This window comes from Cotesia typhae, unplaced genomic scaffold (genome assembly GCF_013202065.1).
Source record: "Cotesia typhae breed Kobodo isofemale line unplaced genomic scaffold, CoteBio_Ctyphae contig_33, whole genome shotgun sequence".
NCBI lineage: Eukaryota > Metazoa > Arthropoda > Insecta > Hymenoptera > Braconidae > Cotesia > Cotesia typhae.
Genome location: NW_027423741.1, coordinates 672818 through 699691, shown reverse-complemented (window position 1 = coordinate 699691; position 26874 = coordinate 672818). Strand labels below are relative to the sequence as shown.

Here is a 26874-nt window from a genome sequence, read left to right as displayed (position 1 = left end):
CTCCAACTGTAGGCAATATCTCAGCAACTACAGCCATCATACAATGTTTCCTAGATCCACAATGACACATAGCACTACTAGGATAAGTCTAAACTTCACGGTGTTTGTTGACTTTTAAAATATAACCTGCCTATATACTAGTGCATCTGATAGTACATTTTTTTTATTATGAATTTAAATCACAGAGAAAAGTATACTTGACATAGGTGATGAAAGTTCGATTTTTTTTTAATGTTTTGTCAAATTTATAAGAATATTTTCAAATTTTTTTCTAATAAAAATTAAATAAGCAGCGAAAAATTTTTTAGACTTATTAAAAGTTAAATTTATGCGAGTTTTGAATTTAATTTTTTTGGTCTCAGGCAAATGAAACTTTTCTAAAACGCTTTATTTTTCAAGGTAAAAAATAAAAAATTCAGAACTTGGAAAATCTTGTTCAAGAATCTCTAATTATAGCTGATTAATTTAGAATACTTAAAATAATTAAAAAAAAATTTTTTTAATTCTTCTTTGACAGATTTTAATTTCCAAAAACCATTTCCACATTCAAACATCAAACTATCCAAAAGTGACAGTTAATCTCGCACTTGAAGCACTTAAAACAAAGAAACGTACCAGTACAAAGCACTAGAGAACAGTAAGTTATACCTTACGCAAATTGCTAACAGGCTTGTAGCATGTTTAAGAAGCAAGTAAACTATATATATTGCTAAATCTCAAATTGTGAAGCCACGCTGAGGTAGTTGCGTATCCTTGTGAATTCTAGCATGCACAGGTATATAATAGATGTACATATATATTTATATAGTAGTGCTGAGTATTAAGGCGTAGAGCTTGAGCTTAAGAGGCGGAGTAAACGCATCCACTAAAACAATGATGAATGGCTCAGAGTAGTATATCACATATATAAGTAAAGGATCCATACACACACACTCTCTCTCTCTCTCTCTCTCTCTCTTTTTCTCTTTCTCTCTCTTTCTCTTTCTCTTTCTCTTGTCTTCTATTCTCATCTCCGATTTCCGACATAACAGCGGAGCCCGTATATTTTAAAAATTTCTTGAAAAAACAAATTAATACTTTTTTATCCTTAATACAAATTAATCCAGCTCATTTTAATTATTAATATTTATTTATTACATTAAATTTCTCAAAAAAAATAATTTATAGTTGATAGAAACAACTGATTAATCAAATTCATGTGAGCCCGCATTTCCAATCAAAACAAGAACAAAAAATCGAACAATAAAAATGAAATGGTTGATAACAAGAGGTTTGTACGCTACACGTCGATATCAGTACGAGTCTTTGCACGCCGGCCTACATAGATATGAATCCATCAGAATTGTACTACTATATATATATATTATTGTATAGATATAATATTGGCTGCAGTAGACCTGAACGTTTCTGTGCATGTGTGATATAAGTTTTAGTTTACAGTGGTGTGCGCAGTACCGGTAAATGACGAATGAACACTATCGGAAATCGCGGAATCGATCAATCGATTTCCATTAACCTTCTATGTACCCTATGCACACCATGTATACACATCTAGACCACACATCTTCCTATGTATATACACACATCCATGTACAGCACCCGATTTTCTCATTCTACAAAGAAAAATACCAATATCTCGCTGATTTTGCAATGTACCTGCTAGAAATAAGTAGTGGTCATATCAAATTCTAGTCTATTTCCTCTTGAAAATTCGCTCATCATTACTTATCACGAAATATATCCGCATACAAATCAAATCATTATTGCTATTATTATTATTTGTAATCATACCGTTCTATTCGTAAAAAGGGTATTGTATAGTCAAAAATTACACATCTAAAAATTTGTGATAAAATAAAAAATCACAGACATAAAAAAAATTAAATAATAATTCAAGTAGAGTTGCTACTTGCAGAATTTTGAGGACATCTGTATCAGTCATTTTTAATGGCTTGTTTGTTTGTTTTATGATTTGAAGATTTCACATACCTGAAACAGAAAAAAAAATTTTTATAAATATTTAATAACAATAATAATAATAATTATTATTATTATTCATGATTCATTAATAACGAACTCAATTGAATTAAGCTGTTAAAATGATTCATTGATTATAAATCATCCACGTTTAATTATAAAATAACACAACATATCCGTTGTTCCGGATTATTAATTGTATATACTGATATATAATACTGTCAATAAATCGTATTATAAATAGCTTAACACCAATCTAAAAAATAGTAATATAATCTGCGCGAGTATTTAGTAATAACTATACATTACTCTTACGGGGCTCGAGATTTTTAATCGTTTTATCATAGTAATGATAATGATGATGATGATGATGATGATGATGATGATAATATAGGTATAAATTATATAGTGTAATGTGACGCCGGTATGAAGGACAATGCGAGGAATGACAATTAGGAGTAGTATAAGAGGAACATACGCGCAAACATATAATACGTGTGTGTAGTTGTATTCGTAGGATTTATGACCATCATTGCGTTCCTCTCTATCTGTCGTAGCCAAGAGCTGAGCTTAGCTGTCTCTCATGACATACGTACGTACTACTCTCTTCGCTTCTCTCGACTCTCGTTCTCTCACTTTAATTCTACAACGCTGTACTTTACTTGTGATATGATATTATATACCATACAGCACAACTACTTCACAGTACAGAGAGTAGAGCGTACTCTTGGTTCAGTCTCCGTACCGCCCTTCTTCCGGTGCAGTCGCTTCCTCTTTCGTTTCTCCGGTGCGTCCCAATGCTTGCTGACAGCCGTACGTATATACATACATCCACATAACGTATTACATATGAAATTGCTGTATCGCAAATCGTGGATCGAGGATTGTAAATTGTAGTATACATATACACAATACTATTATGCACAATATATAAAATGTGAACACTACAACTATACCATTTGATAGAGTCAAGTTGGCTTATTATTTACACATGGCGTATATTTTAACTCGGCCAACCATGCGTAATTTTAAAGCATGTCACTGTGATTTGCAAGTCTCAGATTCTTCGGAGACCGATAGAGGTGTATCATATATGTACAATATGTATTATATATATATATATAATATACAATGTACTAATATGCAATACAAGTGACGGGTGTGTACGATGTGTCATGTTGTAACATAAACTTACTTATAGTTAATATTATGTTGCTCTGGATGTTTTATGAATTATTATTGTTATAATTATTAATAATCCTGCTAACTTGATGTGGAATACAATAGTCTGGATAGTTTACATTACGCTAGATGTCACATATTATTATTGGGTTTATTCAACAATTCAAATATATTATTATATTCATAAATATGTAAATGGATGGAGAGTAAATTATGGATTTTAAAAGAAAAAAAAATGTGTCAATCATGGAATAATTCAAGTAATTCTGATTATATGTATAATTAAATAGACCAAAATTTTTTATTTAATTTTACTATTTTCTTATGTAAAATTTATCAATTAAATAATTTAATAGGCGAAAAAAAAAAAATTAACTCAAGCTTAAAAAATATTAGGAAATATAAAAAATTATATGAACGGACAAATGTCAACTGGATTATTATTTTTACTATCTAAACACGATAATAGATTATTTTCAAGCTTAACTATAGATGCCCAGACAGTTGGATAGTCAATACTAATTAACATTTAACAACTTGTTAGTTTTAATTAATTTGCCTAGACAGCTGTTAATCTATTATAAAGTAAGCAAACATAAATATAATTCAAGTTGTCAACATCAACTTTTAAATAATGAAAACGTTTAGTAAAATCTATTTTTCACATTGAAAAAAATAAAAATCCCGAAACAAAAATAAATAAAATTTTTTTAATAATTTATTGTCTTTTTCTAATTGTGTATTTATTTTATGAATAGCCTCAATGATTAATTGCTATCGTATCAATTTGACAACGAAAATACCAGCAATTAAACTCGACTCTTTAAATTGACAAGTTGTCCTCGTAAGTTATTTACTCAAAGGGTCGGGAGAAGTCACCATCTTCTTATATATAGCTTAAAACCCTTTAGCTAGCAGACTATTGGTCTTAGTCACTGGTGATCCCCCAGGGCATCTCTGATGTTACCGCTTTACTTGAAATCTCGATACATACAACAAGCAATAATAATAATAGTAGTAATAACAAAGGAGATTCTAGACTCTGGGCTCATACCACGCGAAGAAGCATTTGGATGTATTGTGACAACTATTGTGCTTATCAATGTAGTGTGTAGCTGAAAGCAAAGCTAAGGCTAAGGCTAAGGTAGTGTAGTAGAGTGTCCGCCGTACTATACTTGAGGAACGATTGCTACTACACAACACAAGTTAGAATAGAATACGAATAGGATACGAAGAGATAGCCTGTCTTGAGGATCCGCATCCACCATTTGGTATGGCAGAAGTAAGCTAGAGCTCTCCTACCCACCAAATCCCTGCAGGGCACGTAAAGCTACGTCAAGCTCTGAGGTCGCCGTAGGATGCGAGATGCGATAGGATACCAGGATACTCAAACTCAAACCGCTGTACAAGCATCACAATGATGAGAACGGTATGTCGGTCGTACGCGGTTAGACTACTGGACATGTTTCCACTGACCACACATGGACTTCCAAGTTTATTGGATAACTCACCAACATCCGCCATAGGATTTTGTCATCGTTAGACATTATATATTTTACTGTCAGACCCTATTTTGTTATTTTTTGACAGCTAGCTCAAGTTTGGACTTGAGCTTTGACTGAAAGCTGTCCATTATTACATTATTTGGTTGAAAGATTCAAATTTAGTCTTTGGTAGATGCGTGATTGGACGGAAATTTTTGTACAATTTTCTATGACCAAAATTCTAATTAATTAAATCATAGTTATCAATTTTTACAGAGAAAAATAATCAAAACTTTGAATTAAATTTACAATATTTTGTTTATTGTGTATAAAACTTTTATGATCATAAATTACTGGAATAAAAAAAAATCTGTATACTCAATTTGCAAATAAAAGAACAAATATTTTCATTAAAATTATTTAATTAATTAAATGATAATTTGTAATTGGTACAAATAAAGTTCAGAGAGTTAGGAAACGAGAAGTAATTGGTAGAGTGTTTGATTTATTTTTATAAAAACTAAAACAAAACTCAAATCAGATAATGAAGTAGCTATACTCATCGACAAGACCGCGTGCGGTCAAAAGTTGAAATATATCGTACTGGCGGTGAAAATTAAACAGGTATCTGTATCTGTATCTGAAGTAACTACTTCTGACTGGTATCAGAAGGAGAAAGAGAATGAAAACCAGAACCAGAAGCAGAAGCAAAACCAGTAAAAGCGGCTGACTGTTATTCCAGTGTATCTTTACGTTATATATTAACGTTGAGTTTGAACCCAGCCGCTGATGACTTTAGCTCGTTCTTATACTTTTGCACTCCTACATCGAGATCCCCATCTGCATCACCGTCTGTCTGTATCTGCATATTATATATATATATATATATATCTATATATTTGTATATTTTTCCAGTGTATTGGAGCTTAGAGAACTGTTACCGAACTGCGCTTCGCAAACCATACAAACTTTCAGGGGAAAAAGTTCGAGAACAAGTAGAGTAAAAGCAGGAGTGGAGTTGAGAATGAGACGAATGAAAGAGAGTGAAAATAAAGAAAAGAAGCTCAAAAAATTATAAAAAAAAATATTTAAAAAAAAAAAACGAAAGGAGAAGGGAAGAATAGGGTGGAGTGGAGAAAACGTTTTTGGCTAGCGGTTTACATCGTTCCGTATGAAATATGCATGTACAAGGTTAGGAGTGCAATTTTCACGAAAAACTACCGTATGAAAAGTTGAAGCGGCAAAGCAGTAGGGAAAAAGTTGAGAATAAGGAAAAATAAAATGAAGAACGCGGGAGGTTGCTAAGAAAAAACACTCCAGCTGAATTGTCTCGCGTTTTATAAAGTTAACAAATGATCTGGCTAGTGTAATATTCATAAAATTACTTTTTTTGTTCCATCTTCAATCTCAACTTTTCATTTTAATTTATGTTGAAGTTTTGTGTTTTATGTTTTTAAGGATATTTACTAATTAGAAATGAAAAATATTTTTTTATTATAAAGAGAAAGTTGATATTTAATAAATTAAATATCAACAGAGTATTTTTTTTATTCCAATAAATATTAAATTTGAGTTGTGTAACTAGTTCGAATATAGTAGATAATTGCTTTATTTATCATAGATTTGATATAATTTTTTTATACCCATCGTAATTTGATATTAAAAGACGGTCATCGTAAAAAAAAATAACAGAATATATTTTGATGTATATAAACGGATTATGAAATAAAATCGAGTAGATAAAATACACCATTAATTCAACAGAATGAATCTTCCGTAAATTTTCTGTCATTGAAACAAACTGCCACTAGAACCAGAAATAATAAACGTAACTACTGTTTATTGTTCCAATAAAACGGTCTCCGACACACGAAATACTACCCAATTTATTATAAATAATTAATCCAATTCTTCAGGACGCATCAATAAAACCAGTCACGCGTCAAAGATATATAACACGGTACGGTCCAAAAAGTGACTCTAAAAAAGAATAAACTTGAGTGGAAAAAAAAAAAAAAACTAAACTAAACTAACAACAAGAACAAAATAAAGGCGCAGCAATACGAGAATCGTGCGCAGGCAAAGCAAACAAGTTACGCGTGCAAAAGTACATCGGCAGACGAAAATCGTCGGATAAATTTGTATGCGATGTCCGCTGTTGGAACCTCTGCTAGCTTCGACGTGCTATGTGTTCCTCTCTACTTCGGGCAAAGCTGTACCTCACGAGCGTGTATGTATTGCCGTACACTCTACATTTTGTAGTCGAGCACCAGAATAAGGTCTCGCTCTTGGTCCATGCAATATTAATGCTAATTTCGGGGCCAAAGTTCTCTCATCAAGCTTGTACTTGTACTTGGTAGTAAACTATACCATGAAGAATAAGGTTTCACTGAGTGACCACGTATGCAATATATGCAGACATATTTCCAAAAATATATGCAATAAAAGTGGGTAAAAATTGGCGAACGCTTCAAAGTTAAATAATTCAAATTTGACTTTGCCTGGAGCTTTTTTTTTTTTTTTATTTTTTTTTTTTTGACAAGCATTTTGTTGGAGTGCTGGAGAAATCAAGTAAATTGTATACGAAATTAAATCCCGAGGGCTGATGACACAGCTTTTAGTATACAAAGCACACAGTGTATCGAATTTACAAAGTGATGTCAGTGATGTCGCGCAAAGTACAAGGTTCCAAACTAAACTAAATGGCGCACGTTGACACAACGTGTTATCTAGTATATGTGTATAATGTAACTCGGACGCCACGAACACGCCGTCACAAACGTTGCGTAGCTTATTTATCAGCGACACGATCCTCTAGTGCGCCAGCATACTAGTGTATAGTTATGACTTTAACGTGCCGCCAAGTATGTTGTATGCAGATTAATCAAAGGGTGGTCACTGATGTGTACATGCGTCTACCACCGGAAGGGAGAAACTCGCTACTCACTAGATAAGAATATCCCGGAAGGGGATACTCACTTTACTTTTTTTCTATGCGTCTATTCACATATTTATACAGATATATTATTCATATATCGCTTTTTATAGAGACGCACTCAAGTAGACGATAAACGAGACAGCACACCCGGAAGAGACAATATTAACCTTTACATATCTATATTCAGACTCAAGGAACAAGTTCACGGATGATTTAAAATAAAAGCAAGTATATAAACATTTTTTATGTTTACAAATATTTTTAAGAGTTATATATACCAGACTTGGTTAAAAAAAAATTTTAAATAAATAAATATTTTTGTTAATCATTCTATATTTTTCTTTGATTAGAAAAAAAATTATTTAATACATAATAAATGCATTTCAAAAATAAAAAACCCAAAGTAAAATTTTGCGCTTAAAAAATTTAATAAATAAATGATTAAGAAATAAAGTTTGACGAAAGTTTTGATTAAGTATAATAAAAATTTATGGGATAAATTTAATAAAGATTCGAATAAAACTAATGAGTCATACTCTGATAGATATTACTCGCGATATCCCTAGTTCATGATGAGAGTTGGTTAAATGTTTGTATTAAGTTATTGCCAATCCGGAATGAACTAAATTAAATGGAGTGCAAAGTGATGTGATACGATGATGATATTACGTTGAATATATGTATATATAATATATGACATATCAATATAATACAAGTAAGTTATACAGAATGTCACTACATTGCACACATACGATCCAATCCTTGCGTATAAGGTATTATATATACCGTCGTCCCGGGTACTAAGGAATGCTATTTTTAATATCAAATTTATGTCTGTACATGTGGGAATTTGTCATGGACTCATAACCTTTCAATAAAGTATATAGCCTGCGTCGAAATATACCATACTATACATATACCGGTAGATTATTTTCCTTCGAAGCACCATGAGAATGTCCGCAGGAATATTTAAGTTAAGCTGCAATACTTTATCGATAATCACAAAAAATTGAATTCAATAGCTATTAAAAATATTGCAATTTAATACAGATAAATCAAAATCAATAAAAATTTGACGTGTCTCCAAAACCAGTATGACACATCTTTATTAGTTTAAGAAAAGAACTCAAATAATTTCGGACTTTATTTGGCTTATACTCATGAGCAATCAATCAATGACACACGTCAACTTCAGCAAGTTTTATCGAATACAAAGAAGACAAACATGAGTTTTGCGCTCATACTAGCTTGCGCTGTGACGATGACGTATATATGAGCAAAACGAATGAGCCGTTTCAACGCAACGAGCAGTAGTAGTAGCAGCTCAGGGCTCAGGCACCAAGAAAAACTTTACCGGTCACTATCAATCATTTCCAAGTCCCTATTCCCTATAATGTGCCATTGTATTGTTGTTATTATTTTGCGTAACACACCCGTTTTACCTTTTCAACAACGCCCCAATCGTATATACCCCGAGGTTTAGGATAATCGCCCATGAAATTCATGTCTTTGGGGTTAATAAATCGTACATATAATATATATATATGTATATATTAGGGTGGGTCAAAAAAATCGAATAATTTATTTTTGATTTTATACTCTGAAAAATAGGTTCGTAGACACCTAAAAAGAATTCTCTCCAAGTATAAGCTCTTAATTATAACGGGAAGGTCCTCCGCTTTGCGGGTTTCTATTTTTTTCGAATAATCAGATAAAAAAATTTATATCTCGCTTCCAACTGCTTGGAAAAATATTCCGTGGCATAGATTTTGTGAGAAATTGAATGCTTTACAAAAAAGGTCTCTTATGACTTTTTCAAAACTCAACCGATTAAAAGATATTCATAGTTGAAGTTTGGCTATTTTAAGGAAAATATTCGTTTTTATTATGAATTTTATAAGTCGATGAAAAAAATTATTTCGGATTGCGGAACTCATGATTTTGTAGGAAATTTACTGCTCTACAAAAATGGTCTCTTATGATTTTTGATTAAGTGAAGCCGTTACGAGATATTCATCGTCAAACATTAACGAATATCAATATTTCCAGTTTTTGATCAATAATTCGATAAATTTTAATTTAAACTATGAGTTTCAGGAAAATTTACATAAATTTGAGTTTCGATCGATAAAGAAATGTTATAATAAGTTAGATAAAGAATTATTGGAATTATCATTGATTTTCCTTGGAGAAATGCCTCAAGAAAAGATTTCTTTCAAACGTCCTGGTGCTGTTCATCATGCTAGATGGATGGCTAAGGCCATTTATAGTTTGAAAATGTATCTATTCAGAGATGAATTCAAACTCTCTCAGAAAGAATTGCATGGTCTTCGTCATTTCTGTATTTTTATAGTCACATTGTATTTAAAAGCTTGGTTTTCATCAACTTCTGCAACAACTGCTGCTTATCATGACTTGCAGTTTATGAAAAATTTATTGGAGTACAAACATATCAATCCTTTGATTTCTTCAGCTACGTGTGAAAAAATGATTTCGCACTTATGGTATTTGAGCGATGAACTTGCCATTTTATCACTGTTTGACGATGGCGTTCCATTAGAAGTAAAAAAAGTATTGTTGAAGCTGTTAATACTCGTGAAGGTACAGATTCTAAAGCTAAAAGATTTGTAATTGCTAAAAAGATTTGAATTCATTGGCGCAGAGAACTCTGAGTGACTTTGTGTCTAAAAAGTCATTAAATCTTTTCAAAATCTTCGATCTACCGTATGACTTTCTTGATGTCGATGTTGAATTATGGCCTACTAATGAGAGTTATCTCGAAAATAAAGAATACTTTCAACAACTAAAAGTTGTCAATGATTCAGCAGAGCGAGCTGTTGCATTAGTCAGTGAATATAATCAATGCTTGACAAAAATGAAGAACAATTCCAGTACTTATTGCAAGTTGTCAAAGAACATCAAAATACATTCCCAAATTGTAATAAAAGAAATTATTTATAGTAATAGCGTACTGTTATGTTAAAAATATAGACAATTATATTGCAATTGATAATTCAATAAAAAATTTATCTATAAAAAAGTTAAATACTGGTTGTTTCTCACTTGATTCAATACTTTTCATATTAAATTTGACAAAGAAATATGTCATTCACTTCAAATTAAACTAATCATTGGCTATATGTCGAAAAAATGCTCTAATTTCTTGTTTTAATGCAATCAAACAAGCTCAAGACTGAAAACAATATTAAAAAAATTGTTTATAACATTTCTTTATCGATCGAAACTCAAATTTATGTAAATTTTCCTGAAACTCATAGTTTAAATTAAAATTTATCGAATTATTGATCAAAAACTGGAAATATTGATATTCGTTAATGTTTGACGATGAATATCTCGTAACGGCTTCACTTAATCAAAAATCATAAGAGACCATTTTTGTAGAGCAGTAAATTTCCTACAAAATCATGAGTTCCGCAATCCGAAATAATTTTTTTCATCGACTTATAAAATTCATAATAAAAACGAATATTTTCCTTAAAATAGCCAAACTTCAACTATGAATATCTTTCAATCGGTTGAGTTTTTGAAAAAGTCATAAGAGACCTTTTTGTAAAGCATTCAATTTCTCACAAAATCTATGCCACGGAATATTTTTCCAAGCAGTTGGAAGCGAGATATAAATTTTTTTATCTGATTATTCGAAAAATTAGAAACCCGCAAAGCGGAGGACCTTCCCGTTATAATTAAGAGCTTATACTTGGAGAGAATTCTTTTTAGGTGTCTACGAACCTATTTTTCAGAGTATAAAGTCAAAAATAAATTATTCGATTTTTTGACCCACCTAATATATATATATATATATATATATATATATATATATATATATATATATATATATATATATATATATATATATATATATATTTATTTATTATCATGATTATCTATATGTAGAACTGTGACATTGCCATTATCTATTATAAACCAGTTTGCAACGGGACAGAGGTAGCGATGATGTAAATTGGAAATATTTCAATACATATATTAGGTAAGAATTATTTAAAGTAAAAAATAGTTTCAAAATGTTCTTTAAAAAATAATTTGAGCTATTAATAATTAATTTCACACTGCAACGAATAAATTTAATTGAAATAATTAAATGAAAAATTTAAACGATATTATGTACTTTACAATAAAGTGAAAACCCAAAGATTTATTATTTACGGATAAATCGGATGAATGATGATTAAATTCTAATTATTAAATTCAATGCTAGTTTCGATTACTAGCATAACAGTGCAATGCATATGTACATGTAAATGCACTTCGCCAGATGAATGAAGCGAAAGGACAATATCAATACTGAAACACTAGCGAGAATTTGACTTAATCCAAACGTTAATTGGAACTACTATAGGTACTGCATCTAGTATTTTATTGATGCAACAGAAATCATTCTCCTGTAATGTAACAACTAGTAACTAGCTACTATAACTCGGATATCTTCTCACCACTCGGACTAGTACTCGAGTCTCAATTCCCAATTCGCTAATCTAATTTATTTGATGCTTTACAGCGCTATTCTGAAAAATGAACATCCCACTAGTATTTCTCAATCATCGAAGAACCCAAGTTATTCATTCTAGTAAATCATAAATAATATATTATATTATAATCAATAAAAATGTGGATGTGTATGTGTGGACGTAAGTCCATGTAAAGTAAATTGCCAATAACCAAAACTAATTATTAAGCATAGTTGAATGAAATGCTGATCATAATGAGTATATTAATATATTTATATATTAATTAATTATTACATTGTGTGTGTATTTGGACATGTCATGAATTCATAAAAATAATGTTATATATAGTTTTTCAATTATGATGGTATGGGTAGTATGTGTTCAATTTACAAATACATACAATTATTGCTTTAGCAACATGAGAGGTGAATCATGTTTGTTGTTAGAATGTTGATTATTAAAATATTGATAATAAGCAGTGCAAATTTTGGTGTTGCCCTAAAATTATGTTTTACAATTTGTGGAATTAAAGTTATATATGCCAACTCTAAATATTAATTTCCAATACTGGATATAGTAGGTGTAGATGTACGGAGACTGAATATAAATGACCTGGGATTGAAAACTGTTAATAGTTGGTTGGATTAAAGATTAATATCATATCCAACATCAGACAAATAAAATTTTAATAACACTTTGAAAAATGACGTATATTTAGGCATGACATAAACTCGGGTGATTTTATCATGACTGTGAGATTAACCGCAATATCCATCATAACATGGTGTGACCTCAATTATTTTATTGGCTATGTGCTATACTCATAAATTGAGGTTTTTGACACTAGCGCAATAATCAACTGTGTCACAGGGGATACGAAATTTTACTTTGGTACACGCAATATAATAGAATCTACTTTATAGTATTGATGAAAATTCTCCCATCCGTTGGGAAATTCGCATACTCGATATTTTGTAAATTTTAAATTTATGATTGAACCTCCAATCTATTTTATTATTATTTCTCTTATTACTCATAATAAATTAATTCTCATCCGCCGTATTATTATTATTATTATTATTATTATTATTATTATTATTATTATAAATTTTTTAATTTTCTGTAATAATATACGAAAACAAATTAGTTAATTTGGTTAAAATTCTCATAAATTCAAACAACAATGAATTTTAAAAATATTAGTGTCTCACAATTAAGTGTATTAGGTTAAGTTGGGTTACAACCTTAAATAGTATAATAAAAAAAAGTGTGGCTTTATCTTATTTCACGTTGTCCTAATTCCTTTGTAAAAAAAGCTTCTTGTTGCAATAGCTCTCTCCGTATAGTGGCTTTTCGTACACAATATATAGCCCGGGGTGGTATATATAGCGAGTACTTAGCATTCAAGTAGACTTTCTATTTTAAAATAGCCAAAGATTAAAGTATCAAAAAAAATACAAAGACAGAAATGCATAAAACGCACCATTAAATAATGTTAAATATTTATCATAGCGGTTTTATTGTCGGCGTAGCATACTAACCACAATAATAATCAAACTTTCTTTCTTTACTTAAATATTATTCATCTAGAATCGATATATAGTATGATAATAACAGTAATAATAAGTAATAAGACTAAACTGTTTATTTATTGGATGTTTTGGTAAGAGAAGAAAGTAACGGGTGCAATGTTAAATTTATTATATTGTTTCTAAAATGGATCCTAGGATGAAATTCATCGAAATAAAAGTTTAAAAAGTAAAAAGAATGATAAGAAGCATTTAAACTTTCTAGAGAATTGTTTCAGGACTTTTCGCAAGCATTCGTCTTTCTATTCGTTCACCATCTCTCGATGTCTTAAAGTCTCTTTTCTCAAAGTTGTACCAGCCCTACGCTGTAACTTATTGGGATCTTATTCGTCTCATGAGAAAAAAACGCTAAATCGTAAAAGGAACAAGAAAGGTAAAGCTGAGAAAAAAAAACCCAGCATAAAAAATATATTTACGAAACTTAAAAATTTAAGCTACTTGCTTAAGAGGACATCTGCGCCAATATTCCTTTGATGTTTTTTTCGATTATTTTTTTTTTTATTTCTTAATACTCGTGCACTATGAAAATTGACTTCACATACCTGAAACATAAAAAGGAAATTTTATTTAATTTTTTTCAGATTATTTATTCAAAGTTTATTTAAATAAATATATAAATAACAGTAAACTAATTCACGAGATTATTGACAAAATGTTGGTTAATAAATTAACATTTAGAGCAATTCACCGAGCCGAGTTAGGCTGAGTAATAAATGGTACACGCAGATAATTAATACTACCAGGATCGAGTCCTAGTTGGGGTAAAAAATGTCGGAATAATTTCTAATTACTTTATTTATATTTATGATGAAGTTAACGATTAATTATAATTACAAATTTTATTTAATGATTGCGAGTGCTTTTCTGAATCAATTATAATCTAGATAATAAATATTCTTTTTTTAAGGGGAATTTTTAATTAAATGACATTTTCTCAAATTTTGTCCCAAGATTAAGAGATAGCGTTAAAAAAAAAAAAAAAAAAAAAAAAAAAAAAAAAAAAAAATGAAAAGTTAAAATTAAACGACTCTCCCTCTTGTAATTAATTACCTAATTTTAGTAGTAAAAATAATGAGACGAAATACGTTAAGAACTTCAATAGTGAGTAATATTTCCGTATAAAACTAGATTAAGTGTCTGTTGTATTACACTTGAGCGAGCATATATGTAACACCTGGATCATCACAGTGACGTACTACTCTTCTACTTTATAAAATAACTTACGTATATATGTATATTTTATACATAAGCCGAAGGTGCGCAGGTGAAATTTAACAGTGCCGTAAACATTCGCCGGATGTTATGCCACATCCATGAAAATTATTTACGCTTTTAGGTATTCTTTCTATTTATTTTATTTTATTATTTTTACTTTCTCTCACTTGCTTTATGCATACTAATGTATACCAAATACAAATGCCTATTATATTGCTCGGAAAGAATGAATAATAAAATTTAATCGCTAAAATGACTCATTACTAATTCTCATTATGGAAAAAAGAATTCGTGATCGCAGCTATGTTGTATTGTAGGTACTGATAATCCGAAACTCGATAAGATAACACAACGCTTTTATCTCACGTGTTATTATTAAAAAATCACGTAAAAGGTTATTTTTAACAGAATAAATGATATTTATGATTTGTGATTAATTAAACATTTTAATTGCTTAAAGTCGTTTAGTTTTTTACTTTTTTCATGGCACAAGTTTGTTCGTCTATTAATGCATAAAATAGTAATTTTGCTCTAACCGTTGAATGGTGAAATTAGAGTCTTGCTAATGAGGTTAATCAGCTTTGTAAGTTATAAGAGATTCAGTCGCTCGTCATCATAAAACTATCTTTGCGCAGCTACCACAGGCTGCTGGAAAATTTTATGACTTTCAAAGATTAAATATTACAGTGTACAGTTTAGTACAATTTAATGCGGAAACAAAATATATATATTTATAAGAATATTAAAAATTAAAATAAACTTTTAAAATAACCGAGTTGCTGGATATGAAAGTAAAGGAAAAAAGTTGAGTAGTTTTTAGCGAGAGCAAGATTAATAAAATAATAAAAATAGAAATAAAATTTAATTATAAATTAAATTGACCGTGATGAGTGACTCAGTAGTTACCAAAGGCGACCTTTTATTGTCATGCAAGAAGCTTATAATTGCATCGATTAATCATCACTTAGATTATACATTATACGTTATATTAAAGACTATATGAGTAGTCCAATAATAAAGTTTCCGCTGTAATACTTTTCGAAAAGTTCTGTTACTGACAAAGATAAGCACGCGAGTTGTTAAATATATCTCTAGGTCTATATGTGTAGATATGTATTATATACGTGTACAATGAGCTTATGTACTCCGATTAATGTAACTTTTACATAAGCATTCGAGTATTGGCATGTTGATTTTACTATTATATTATCGCGTGTACTGTTAACTCGTTCGAGTCTTTTCATTAATTATCAATGAGAGTATGAGGTGTATATATGTCGATAAAACGCCTAGTGTAGACTACTGGGTAGACTTCAACAATCCAGTTATTTTTAGACACTACAACTGTTTAGTTATTTAATGGCTTCAAGTTTTTTAATCGCTTTTGCAAAACTAACGAGGGGAAAATTTTTTTCTAAATAAATTACAATACTATATACCATTCTATTAAACCTACGATTACATTTAACGATTAACAACTAGCATATTTAATTTTTTTTTCCAATTTTAAAACTTTTGATTTTTTCGATTATTTCTTATTTTTTTTACCATAAATCTAATAATTTGTTTCTTTGTATTTACCGACAGACAAAAAAAGAAATCAATCGTATGATTCACCAATTTCAAGCCAAAAAGAACCGGGTACCGCAGTGCGAACTGTACAGCAACAATAAACAACAATGACAACGTAAAAAAGTAAATTAAAGCTAACGAATTCGCGAGTGTTAGATGAAATTGTAGATTTCTAGCAAGTACCCGGAGCACTTCGTTCCGGTAGGTACTTGGCTCCCTCTACTTCCAGGTTCCCAGTGAGCAATTTACATGGAACAAAGAGAGTGTATGAATCGTAAAAGCAAGGAGCAAATGAAAGCCGGTGAATGGTGTTAAATCTACTACGCTCCGCCGACCTCCTCTTTTTCTCTCTCTTCCTTGGTATTTTTTTTTTCTTCCCATCTCAGCTATTTTTTAAGATACTGTACTGTAGTACTTCACCGCCACTCTTCATTCCGTCTGGTCTCACTTTATTACATAATGGAAAGGAAAAAAAAAAAAAAAAAAAAAAAAAATGTTTAAATTTAAAGATCCAAAAAGAAACAGGTATTTACACCAGAGAATCCTCATCCCCACTCAACTCGTCATTCTTTCGTGCTATCTATTTTATTTTATTACATTAGACTTTACGTAATCTAGAGCCTCGTACCCCGGTGAATTGAGTATTCTTGTATTTTTCTATCTACTAGTAACCATGAGATAAAACATAATCCTCATACCGATACTAATACAACCCAGACATCAGGTATAGTATCAGACATCGTACCTGTTTGCCTTACCTCGGTGAAACCGTTATAACTCATAACCATAACTTATAAGTTACTTATATTTATTTAAAAAAAAAAAAAAAAAAAAAGTTACAAAGATCGAAAAGCTAACTTTATATCAGATAAATAATCTTGAACCGAGAAAATTAATCAAAAAACCTTTTAATTGCTTTGAAATTCCTCGTCTTGGTTTCAAAATTTTCGTTCAAAATTTTCATGTGCTCATAAAAGTTAAATATTTTGAAACAAACAATTTTAAATGCTAAAAAAAATAAACATTTAACCATTTTTGAAATTTTTCTTCTCAAACCATCATAAAAAAAAATTAATTTTAAATATTATCCAAGTACTGATATGCTTTACAAAAAAAAAATAGTCTGGTGTCTGCTAAGAGTATCAAGAAATTAGAAAAAAAAATTTTGATCTAATCACAACTAATGTCTAAGATACACACATGATGTATGAATGTGTGGTTGGTAAACGGCATTGTGTCGTGAGTACGATCGACGTGACTGGTTGATCATCCCGCTGACGAGGGGCATGAAGAGATTGAACATACAATACGATTACGATACCTGATATCGAGATAGCCAATAGAAGGAATAGGAGTAGGACAGAGCTAGAGCCAGAGTGAAGGGAATCTAGGACAGCACTGTACTGAGAGGTCAAAAGTCCGCACGTCTCGACATTCACATCACTACTAGCAGCAGCAGTTGAACGTGTGCTAGGTACAGGTGTCGGGTCGTGCACCTACGGCCCCATTTCGCGGGTTTCTATTATCCATTTTCCATATATATACATATGGATATTATACAATATACATTGTTATTGCATATATATATACAGATGGATGCATAACATATTCCCGTTGAATAAGCATTCCTATCATCCTCTCAACGACGACTTTAATGCAATTAACAACCTGTTTTTCTTGTATAATTCTATTTTTGAATTAACACTAGTTTTAATACAGGTGTATAAAATTAATCTAGCCAATCAAAGATAATTTAGTTTTTATCTAGTTCTAGTACTAATTTATTTGATCATTTGATTGAATAAAAAATTTAATATAATATAATATGACTGAAACTGAAACTTAAACTGGTTATTCGATGATTGAGTAGATTTTTATAGATTTTTTGCTTATGAGAAAGAAGAAGCTAATATAAAAACAAGTTGAAATACAGCAAAGCACTACTATTCACCGAATAGAAGTAATAAGCAAAGAAGTAAAATGAGATCCTATCCTATGACGAGGATGACGACGACGGAAGTGCGTTGAACTGGGCGTATATATATAACCTTGATGTCGTCACGGTAGCTGCACCCTCACTGACGTCAGGTGTGCAGCAATGCTACTTAACTTCAGAAAGCTCAAAACCGTGGACTAAAAGTTCATTGGTGTAAGAAAATATAGTTATAGTTGTCATTTATTTTACTATGAATTATAGTGGTAGAAAAAATATTACTTTTCTCAGCCATGACATACTATTTTATTTTTAAATTCCTAGTTTAGACTGAACTGCTAGTCTGTATTATAGAGAATGCAATGTGTAATTTTATTTGGATTTAGATGATGATAATTGTGAGAATATATGGGAGCTTGACAGGTAGTCTGTCAGAAGAAATTGATTGTAGAAAAAATTTTTTTAGTATGTCGATAAACATCAGTAATCAATCACAAGTCATTTATTATTTCAAATGAACTTTAATTTTTAATTTTGAAAATAGTAATTGTTAGGGAGTATACTTGCATCTATTTTTTTTTTCTTTAAATAAAAAATAGGTGAAGATATATCGTTAATTACATTTTTGAGAAAAATAATGTTTTTATGAAAAATAATTGAAAAATTTTTTAATTCATTGAAAAGTAGTAATTTATTGTCACTTAATAAAATTTTATGATGAAAAAAAATTTTTTTTTATTTTACTAATTTGAATATTTCTGACAAACTCCGTTTTTAAGTTAACTGAAAAGATAAACTTGAATATAATGTTATGTTAAGAAAATTTTGCCAGATTTTTATAGGATTTTTTGTCGGATGCTTGTTTTGTATTATTGTAAAAAAAAAAATTCAATAATTTGCCGGATGTACACGGGAGGTATACGTGCCAGAAAATTCATCGCGCCAAGAGTATGTTTTTAGCGTACATAAATTTATATTTTCTCAACTCCCGGAAACTCGGTGCACTCGACCATTGAGAAAATGATACTTTAGTGCCGACAATAAAAATTGACTTTTCAATTATTTATTTATCTAAAATAAAATAAACAAACATTTAATTATGCAGTATAATTTTTTTTTTTTCAAGTTCGGGATTGAAGTTGCCGAAACTGAAAGAATATTTTTACATAGTGATATGTGTTATATTTATACAGAACGTAGTATATAGTCAATATATAGTATGGTCGAGACTTATATTCTCACGGCTGGTGCCTCCCACCGACCCTGTGTTACCGTCAACCAGAAGTCGGTAAAGTGTTGTGCCGCTTTTCCCCTTCCTTTGAACGGTGTATGCTGACCTGTTGCACATTCTTTTGTGTCCAGGGGCATAACGCAGCACACAGACCGTATAGTAGAGTATTCTCACTCGTACACATACATAATAATGTAACATGTATGCAGAGACTTCTGAACCGTTTCATACGGCCACTTATTCTCGGTGCAATGACAGCGTAACTCTTGTTCACATTGCGACACGTACTAAAAAATTCTATTTATTGTCGGATTAACTTGCGTCGAAATATGGATAGTACTACGTATCATATCATAATGCAATATAAATAAAACTCATAACTCATGTCACATAAACAATTCAATTGTTTGCTTTATTCGATTTTGGCAATCTCAATGATTCTGTTAATTAACGGCGATTTACTTCAAACAATCAACAATGGCAGCGTAATTGTTAATTGTAATTAAATATCGAGAATTTGCTTTCAGAATTTTGTTTCATGTAATTTATGAACTTACTAGTTTTACAATAATAATAATTTAAACTAAATTTAATTTTTCAAAAAAAAATGTATATATTAAAATTTGAAAATTTTTAAATTTATTAAAATATTTATCTTTGATGATTCAGATTGTTAAAATGTAAAATAATTAAATTTAATTATTATCTAGTCTCTTATAATGTAATAGAGTGTTGAAATAAAATAAATTATTAAAAAAAGTGAAATGACGTGGACACTTTGGACATAAAACCAAGTGAATAAAATAAGAACAAGAATAGATTTCAAGCTATAAAATAAAATAAAAAATGAACTCTTGATTTTTAATCTTTGTTCTCTTTTACGGATTAATGGGACTGTTAACCTCGAAATAAAATCTCAACAAAGGATTATTCTCAGATGAATGGTCAAACAATACGGTCCAGCAGAAGTAAAGGTGTTATACAGCTTTCTAACCATAAAGAGCACAACGGATAACTTTATCTTTAGAGTGTCCAACGGGTGAAGTTTAGAGTTTAGATTCTCGTACTAGTAGAACCAGCCTATCCTATCCGGTTGATCAGAGATCTAGCAAGCATAATCGCGTTTCATGCTCTAGATAGTGTAGATATGCTGCTAAGCACAAAGTTTTGTATTCGTCTAGGAGTGAATTTATCGATAGTAACAGTCAGTATCTTTGCGCTTGTAGCTACTTTAAAGTTTGTAAATCCTTAGCTTGTCAATAAGAACTAAACCCTGCTGAGAGTCATAAGTAGATCGTTCTGGAGCCGATTTGCCTCACTGTAAATACACTATATATCCAGCAGTAAAAATCCTAGCTCTATCTCAAATCCGAGGGAATTTAAGTTTATACTTTGCTGCTTCTATTTTACTTATATAGACGTTTAATCGCCCGAGTCCCGCACTTCACCGAGACCAAATGACAAAAAATAGTTTGAGGATTGTACAGCTGTAGCTAACATTTTATTGTTAAATATACGAGGCGTTTATAAACAAATTCAGGTCGAAAGGTCTCTGCGCTCCGCTATCAACTTTCAAAGTTAATTGTCGGTGATTACTACTTAACATTATTACCCAGTTTATACCATAATTTATAACTTGTGACAGGTCAATTGAAATTTTTAACGTCTATTTACGCGATTATTTTTTTTTTTTTATACTAAAAAAGTTTACAATTTTACGGTTTAATTTGTGTGAATTTTTTTTAATGAAGAAAAATAATTATGGCTATTATCATAAAAATGATTATAATCTAAGTGTAATATTAGATTTAAAATTGAAAAAACAGGTTATGAGCCCATGCACTTAAAAAATAAACTTTTCAAAAATTTATTATTCTATAAATTAATTACTCGCCTCAAAGAAAAAATTAATAAATTAACTATTTGATAGCAAAAAAAAATGATAATAGTTTTATTATCTATAAAAAAAAAAGCTAATTCGTGCGGTAGAGTAGTAAGATATAATCTTTTTACGACATAATATGAAAAATAAGAAAAAATTATTAATAGGAGGATGTTTAAAATGCTTGTAATATATGTAGGTATGGGTAAATATATTTAGAGGTATTACGCGACTATAAAATAAAATAAAATAATTTATTATTCCATAATAAATGTATAGGTATATATAAAAAGGTAAATAAAAGAGCGAACAAGGGAAGTAGGAGGGAACGAGCCACTTGAATAGCACAACAAAATCTCAGTCGTTCATCTTTAACTGCGCTTTCATTTCATTTCCACTCTACTCTTGCACTGTTCTCTTTACGATCTCTGATAACATTTTACGCTGAGCTTTTTCGGTAATTATATTTCTCATGCTCTTTGTACCACACCAAATTGCACGCTCTCTTTATAGTATAAATAAAAAAAGCTTGTATTATTATTATTATTTCTCCCTTTCTCCTCTACTTGCGCTTATTTTCGTGCTTTTTCAAATCCCACCATCTTTTTAAACTTTAATTTAAATTTAATTGTTAAACATCACTGCACCGAAAAAAATAAACAAATAATTCAATTCAGCGTTGTATGGAGATAGAGGAATATCGTTTAAAAGGACTAAAAAATTTATTTAAATTAAATCCGACAGAATGCACTTACTGGATATAAAACGCGATTAACAAAGCCAGAATGTTGAAACGCAAGCTTAAAAAATTATAGAAAAAAAAAATTAAATATATTTGCTATCGTTCTCTATTGAATTTTTTTTCTCAATTGTTAATGAGAGTGAAAAAGTGTGTAATTTAATTTATTCATATGAAACCGTACAGCAGAGACGACCGAGATGAAGATAATGAATAATGAAAAAGAAAATATGTAATTACGCAACTCTTCATTTATTGATAAACATTTAAAATAATATATAAGTAGGCTAGTACTATTAATTATTTTAATATTTATGATTAATATTATTACTATGTTAAGAATTTACAATTTTACTATTACGCGCAGTAATGTTTAAAATACCGTTATACGAGCAGAGAAGAACACGGGTTTTGTAAAATAACATGACCATGAAAACAAAATACATATTGTAATATAATGCAATAATGCTTTATTGTAAGAACTACTGTTCTTTCACCAATACAATATTTCATTTTATATGTCGGTGAAATATTTAATAAAACAATATTTTCGTAGGAGAATGCTCGAGTTAAATAAACATTTAATAATATAAAAGGTAATATAATTGACATTTGAATGTTTAACATGCGGAGAAATGAAAGCAAACTCGCGAAGTTACTTAAATATTTCAGAGAAAACATTAAGATTTAAATAACTCAAGTTCGTTATCTGCTAAATAATTTCATTTCTTTTAAAACTATTTTCCAAACTTAATTATATTATTGTTGTTGTATTATCTTTACAATCGCGTTAACTATTAAATAGTAGTAGAGTAATTAACATGAAAATAATATTACAGTTGAATTGTAAATGAGAAACATTTTTTTTTACCGACCGACTAGACTGTTCTACCAGTCCACAACTTTGCAATGCAAAACTTCTGACATTAAACTTATACGATTCGGCCTTTTTAAACCTGACACTTGAAACACTTTTTTTTCTGTTTAAAGTAAGAAACAATTATTAATATTCCAACTTAAAAGTTCTTCAAGTAAATTTTGTTTCTATTTGTCGGATATTTTTAACTTGGAAAATGTTAAAGAAAAGATAAATTTATTTTAATAATTTTTTCAATGTAAATTCCATCAAACATAGAAGCGAATAATTAAAGATTTAACCGATTAATGAAATGAAAATTAATAATTTTTAATAAAGTTTCTATTTGACCTCACCCTTTATGTAAATTCATTACTTTTACCGTTAAATAAATATATATTTAGACGGTAACGTAACTTACGGTGATATTAACTCAAGTAAAATATAAAATTTAAACTTCAAAGTAAGTAGCTTACGTGCACTTAAACGATGGTATAATGACCGGATTTATTGCATGTATGTACATATTAAAGATAACTTGTTAAATCTTTTCATCCATACATGCATAAGTAAAAAGACATACTTATACTTATAAACATAAATATAAATAAAAACATACGTCTAGTATAATATTTCATGTGTGGAAATGTACACACATAGGCATTACGACGACATTATATGTCAAATTTTATTTTCAAGCTAACCCGTTCCATCGGAAAAAAGATAAATCTAAGCTACATGAATGCATTATTCCAACAGTTATTGCTGGCTTAACGAGCATGATCTACAATTTCATAGTAGAACAATCCCAGACCAAGAATTTGTCAGATTGAAATCATGGAGAAACTGCATATAAGGAATACGAATTGAGTTTAAGTCAGGAACTACCGGTACAATTCATATATACGTACGAGGTAGATGGTGGATATGTTGCCAGAACCCGAACCGTGGTGCAGTCGCAATGGAACGAGTAACAAAAGCTCCAAAAAGAATAAGGAACAAAATTTGAGGAGAAGGGGAACGAGGTACAGGAGGAAAAGGAGGTGGTGGAGAAAAGCGGAAGGCTAAAGATTGCAATTTTAACTTTTTTTAATTTTTTTTTCGGAAACGCGTTGTTATTCAGGCCACGACAATGCTCCAGATCATCGAGAAGACTTGGAGGTACGACCTTTATAACGACGACGGTAAGGATTTCTTGGACGTACACCCGATTTTTTGGTTTGTCTTCAGCGGATGGGCTTGTGCCAGCTTTTAAGACTGAATTGAAAATCTCTATATGCCAAAGGATTAGTTATTATCATGCTGTGATAAAATTTTAAAGAAATTACTTGGACAAAATTCGTTTGTATTGAAAGTGAAATTTAAAAAAAGCGCGTCGAAGACTGAATGTGAAAAACTTTGAGTGTCAATCTGAAGAAAAAAAAATCAATCAAATAATTTATGATCAATTATTTATCAAAATAAAATGAATGATTTATTATCCTCTCAACTAACTACGATATTATATTACATTATATTATATTATATTAATTATTCATAAGTGTAAGTTAATTACATTTTATTACAGCAAGAATTGTGTCAGTACTTATATATCACAAACAGCGGCTATTATTTATGCAATTAGAGTGTGTCAACGTGTATGTAATGTTGGTAATGTTTAGGTACACAGTAGATATTTATGATAACTTGTAACACAGATTAAATATCTGGGATGTTTACTCGATCGAAAAGTTTATGACGTGAAATGATGATGATTTCGGACGTTTATAGAGAAAAATTTTGGCAAAGATTCACGGAGCTTTTCATAGAGCAAACTAACTTTTGTGTTCCTCTTACTCTTATCCATATTCCTGTCGAAAGTATATCCGTAGGTCAAACTTTAGTTGGACTTGTGGGCGGTAAAAACTAGAAATATAAGTTTCGCGTTTTCTACACCAAGGCTAGGCTAAGTAAAGAAGAAAAAAAAATACTTAAAACGAATAAAAAGCTGGGGGTAATATTAATTTTTTTAATCATATTTAAAGTTAACGCTGCTGAGTTTTCTAATACATTTCTATTAATTAATAAAAATATACCACGGGTTTATTTTATTTAAAAAATAAAGTTTGACAATTCGCAAAAATACTGACGGTATACTCGCGAATAAACAAGAGTTTTAAAAAATAAAATGAGTTGAATAATATATATATATATATATATATATATATATATATATATATATATATATATATATATATATATATATATATATATATATATATATATATATATATATATATATATATAGTAAATAAAGGACAAGACATAAAGTGAATTTTCCATCGCGGACCAAGTTGAAACGTCGGATTGCTCGGACAAAAAACAAGTATAAGTTGTAAGAAAGTTTAAGAAAATAAAAGGTAACATTGGAGTATAGAGTACAGAGACGAGTAAGGATATATACGCGCTTAATGTAACGGGGTACAGTTGAGTATCATATATGTATGGAGTATGAAGCGAATACGGAGGTTGGCTTTCGCCAGTGCTAGTGCCAGTGCTGGATAGGATGCAAGATGTACTAGTATAGTGTACAGCAGGCGCAAGAGGAACCTGTCTGACCGGTTCGGCGAGTAACCGCTTCTCTTGTTGGTTCTTTGTCGGTTCTGTGTACAGATAACACACCACACATATATTATACTAAACCCGGTGATGATGTGAGTGAGGAGTCAGAGGCACTGGGTACTGGATACTGGTGAGGTATATTAAAAGGTGCTTGCTGGTTTCCACTCAGATACACAGTCTACATTGCTTACTTGCTTGCTTCTTATTCTATTTTAATCCCCAAGAAACAAAGACCGAATTCAAATGCATCATTCGAATATTTGATATTAATATTAAATGGTATAGAGCTCTCGACATACAATCGGGGAGATCCAGGTTCGACTCTTGGCTTGGTCCCATTTTTTTTTTTTTTTTTTTTTTTTTTTTTTTTTTTTTTAAGTTGTTCTTGTACTTTTCACTGGATTTATTTTGTAACTTTCATTGTTAATTCATTTATTTTGTAACTTTAAAATCGATATTTTTCTCAATAAAAAAATACAAAACTATATTGTTGAGCCGCGTTACTTTGACTCATTCCGGTTGTTTGTTTCACTTTATCAAATGAGCCTCTCCGGATCTTACTCTTCAGCAATACAACTTCAAGATTATATACAACCTCAGTACAGCCAACCAAAGTCTGTAAAGGGCGATTGTTTTACATGGAGATATGGTAGTATAGTAGCAATACGTAGTACCCACACCAAACCAGTGGATGAGGTTGTTTCGCTCGAAAAAACCTCAACTGAGGTCGAATGTTAGCACTACACTAGTATACAGTATCTGAAATAGAAGTTAAACGAAGCAAAGGCAAGAAAGTAAAGGAACTAAACAGAACGGAATGGAATCACTATTTTGATCTCGCTCATTTGGTATTTTTTTCAGCTCTGGTTATAATCTTTATCGTCTTATTCCTTCTCTTAAACTAAAACTTGATTGTCCCGTCTAGGTCGTAGTCGCGGAGTTGAGGAAAACCGAGTCCGAGTTGAGTTTGAGGGAACGGTTTCCGGCGATCGTTGTGGTTAACGAGCCATCCAACTACTGCCATCGCCTATATAATACAACTCAGCTTAAATGAGTAAGAAGATTGCAATAAGAACTCTCTTGTGCAGTGCATAAAACCATTCTAGTTTATAGTGAAACCCTCGCTGTTTGTTGCACCGTCATGTCGCAGCTAAGTCAATTATTAACAATAAAAAAAAAAAAAAAACT

The 26874-nt window shown here is 30.4% G+C and overlaps 1 protein-coding gene and 1 long non-coding RNA gene across 3 annotated transcripts in view; both read right to left on the bottom strand.

Moving 5' to 3' along the window:
- Nucleotides 1–26874, bottom strand: part of Fas3 (fasciclin 3) — a 171742-nt gene that overhangs the window by 129814 nt on the left and 15054 nt on the right. The window lies entirely within an intron of this gene.
- On the bottom strand, nucleotides 977–15023 carry LOC141526312 (uncharacterized). Its single transcript, XR_012479006.1, has 3 exons — nucleotides 14882–15023; nucleotides 14100–14199; nucleotides 977–1989 (listed from the first exon to the last, which is right to left on the bottom strand). It is a non-coding gene; the product is annotated as an uncharacterized LOC141526312 (long non-coding RNA).